The following is a 3,914-nucleotide window of genomic DNA, read 5'->3' as shown; positions in this document are numbered from 1 at the left end:
CTGCAGGGGAGCACAGGGCCAGGGCTCATATTGCTAGCAAGGTAGATAGAAAGTATTAGTGCTAGCTTCCACAAACATCAGGCTATCTAGGCTGAAAGAATGGAACAGAAACTCTTCTTGGAGATATATCCTGAAGGTCCTGCCTCTCCAGCACATGTGCTAAGATTAGTCAATAAATCTGCATGTATACCCCAGGCACTTTTCTAACTGCTTTTTCTATGCTGTGTCCTGGGCTGAGTTATTTATTATGCTGGCTTTTTAATGGAGCTCAGTTTCCTATCACCCTCCAATTCTCCCAGAGTTAAGCTCACTAATTTTTAAAATTCCTGAAATTGGGGATCCCTGGGTGGCGCAGCGGTTTGGCGCCTGCCTTTGGCCCAGGGCGCAATCCTGGAGACCCGGGATCGAATCCCACGTCGGGCTCCCGGTGCATGGAGCCTGCTTCTCCCTCTGCCTGTGTCTCTGCCTCTCTCTCCCTCTCTCTGTGTATCTCATGAATAAGTAAAATATTTAAAATAAAATAAAATAAAATTCCTGAAATTAACCCCTGCTGGTTTTCAAAGCCAGATGTTATGGGACTCATTTTCCCAATGCAGGTCCCTATGCCAGGGTGCCTGGTACTGGGTCTGACACTCTCATTTCTCTGTGCTTGCGATGTTCTTCCCACTTGAGGTTAGTCTCACTAGGAGAGTTTGGTTCCCAACTGTTTCTCTACCTTTCCTACCCTTTACAACATGGTTTTCTAAGATTAACTGTGGAAGGTCTGTTCTGCCAGAATTCAAATCATTTTCAGAGTTAAATATATAGATGTAGCTGTTATCTCTGTGTGCCCATGGGGCTAACTGAACTCAGTATGCTCCACTGCCATCTTCCTGCCTCACCTCAACAATCTGTGCTTTAATTAGCCTTACAATTAACTCTGGTACTTGCTGGAGTTTAAGAACCACTGCTCTAGAGTGTTTTGTTTTTCAGATAATATTTAAACTTATATTTCTTACAAATACCTAGTCAAGCAATAATTACACACATTTACTTCATGTCAATTAGCTAATTTCCCATGCAGGTATAATATGAGATTTTGGTTTGGGCTGCTACTAAGTTTTTTTTTTTTTTTGGCAAAAGCCATCATGAATGAATGCATGAATAAAAATGATTTTATTAATTTTTATTGTAATTTAATTTACAAACAATAAAAAGGAACAGATATCAATTGTAGAGTTTTGGTTTTAACAATTGTCATACAGCCACCATCTGAACTATAGAACATTTCCACTCTACCTCCCCAAGAAATTTTCCTTATGCCCTTTCCTAGCCCAACTTTTCTTCCTGTACTCACCAAATTATTGATCAACTTTATATCACTGTAGATTAGATTTTTTTCTGAAGTTTCCTATGAATGGAACCATGCAGTATATGATCTTTTGTGTCAAGTTTCTTTCCCTCAGCACAATATCTATGAGATTTATTCATATCATTATCAAGAGTTTGTTCTTTTTTACTGTTGAATAGTATTCTATTGTGTGAATGTACCACAATTTGTTTATCCATTATTGTTTTTAATGAATGTTTGGGTTGTTTCCAGTTTGGGGCTATTATATCTAAAAGTATTTTAGTTTTTAAAAGCTTCATATTTTAATGAAGTTCACTGCCTCTAGAATGCTTAGTCAAAATCATTTCCCCTCATCATTGCAAGATATTGTTCTATTATTGTCTTCCATCAGAATTGTTGAAAAGTCTGATATCAATCTGATTATTATGTTGTTTATTTATAGGTAACCTATGGTTGTTTTTGTTTTCTCTGGAATATTTTACAATTTTATGTTTATTTTGACAATCTAAATTTCCACCAGTGTATTCTGTGTTGAATACATTCAGGATAATTCCCTCAGCTCTATCATCTAGTTACTAAGTCTCTCTCCAGCTGTGTTTAATCAGCTATTTAACCTACCCATTACCTTTTAAATTTCAATGACTATATTTTTAAATTTCTATGAATACTCTCTGGTTATTTTTCAATCTATTTTTTAAATGTCATTTTACCATTTTATGTATTTTTAAGTGCTTTTAGACTGTTTTGCTCATTCTAAACATACTTATTTTATAGTTTGTTACTGACCATTTTTATCATCTGAGGCTCTTAGACGTCCATTCTGACTGTATGTTTCTGCTGATGCTTGCTTTTTGGTGGATTTTCATGTGTATTTTACAATTTTGGATGAGCTCACATTTGGCTGACTTTATCACAGGAAATTCTGGTTAGCCTGGTTTGAAAATATGTTCCTTCAGTTTTCACATTTACTTCTTTCTGGAAGCCTATAACTTTTTCAAGTTTAGGACTCCATTTATCTGATATATTGGCTAGCAGGAAGCATAAGCTCAAACAGCAAATCAGAGGCAGAGCAAGGTAGAATTTCTTTATAACTCACATAGATCCCAGGCCAAATAGACAAACTTTCTTATTGTCTCTGGGCGGATTTGGATATTTCACATTTTGACTGACAAAGTAGTTTGTCCAGTGTTTTGGTTTTATACAAACATCTTAGTTTCAACTTCCTGCCTGCCACAAGGTGAATGTCCCTATCCACCCATTAAAATTCAAATCTCTAGCTTATTGCAATTAGTAACCCCATTTTTGCCCCCAACCGTCTCCCCCTCCAGGTCAGCTTTTTATTATTTTTTGCAAGGGAGGCCTATAGGAGATTCAGTTTGGAGTAGGAGGGGCTGTGTGGAAGTTCTTGAATCTGAACCTGGAGAGGAATACCTGCCTTTCCAAACCAGGAGGCTAGTGTTCAGCTTACAGCCACTTTTTGGCTGGACATCAAATAATGAAGACTGATGCTTTCTCATCTGTCTATTTCTTCTGCCTTCACTCATTTTCTGTTTGTGGGAAGTTGTCCTTTACTCTCCCCATTTTTTTTAAAGATTTTGTTTATTTATTCATGAGAGACACACAGAGAGAGAGGCAGAGACCCAGGAAGAGGGAGAAGCAGGCTCCACGCAGGGAGCCCCACATGAGACTCGATCCCGGGTCTCCAGGATCAGGCCCTGGGCTGAAGGCGGCGCTAAACCACTGAGCCACCTGGGCTGCCCTTTACTCTCCCCTTTATCCCATATTGTTTTTTTGCTAGCAGCTGGACCATTTTTCACTGTGTGTCTTCCTGACTCCAGCATATTTACTAAAAAATAGATGTGCTGCTTTACATCCCCCAAACCACACACAGACAAAACCATTTGCTTAGATTTCACAGCATATGAATACAGATATTAGAACTCCAAAGTGCCATAATCTAAATTGGCCTCACTTTTGGGGATTCATGGTTTATCTATCTCAGCCCACACTTCTATCCTTCAGAGTGTAGTGGCCCCTGCTCAGGCCTCATCTCTCAGAACTATGTATCAGAGCAGTAAACCAACCCAGTTTCTGACAACTGGGATAGCCAATTTGGGGAACAGCCTGAACCAAGAGTCCTTAACCAAATGCCAACTATGCCCCCTCTTTGGTCAAGGTGATCCTTAGCTTGCTCCTGGGTCCTTTAAGCAGAGTCCCACTGCCCTTATTTCTCCTATCTGGCCTGCATCCAGGTCTGGCTTGCATTTAGTAGATTTGGGACCACCCAGTATGGAATGGGCACTGGGTATTTGTTTTCCTCAAGTGCAGAACAGAATGTTCAGTGTGGGGCTTAGAGGTCTGTGGGAGCCCAGGCTGCCAAATATGAGCTATTCTGGGGCCCTGCATGTGGATGAAGTCACTGGGACACCCAGGCTGGCCACGTTGGACTTTGAGTGTGAGTTGCTCATAGCCCTGCTGAACTTTGCAAAAGAAAGGAAAGTTTGTTTGGATTGTGCTTATAACCTTTGAACCTGTTATCTCAGAGCCATAAACCTGGTCCACTACCCTATAAAAGTAGCTCATT

The sequence above is a fragment of the Nyctereutes procyonoides genome, unplaced genomic scaffold (genome assembly GCF_905146905.1).
Source record: "Nyctereutes procyonoides isolate TBG_1078 unplaced genomic scaffold, NYPRO_anot_genome, whole genome shotgun sequence".
NCBI lineage: Eukaryota > Metazoa > Chordata > Mammalia > Carnivora > Canidae > Nyctereutes > Nyctereutes procyonoides.
Note: the sequence above shows the minus strand (reverse complement) of the source record.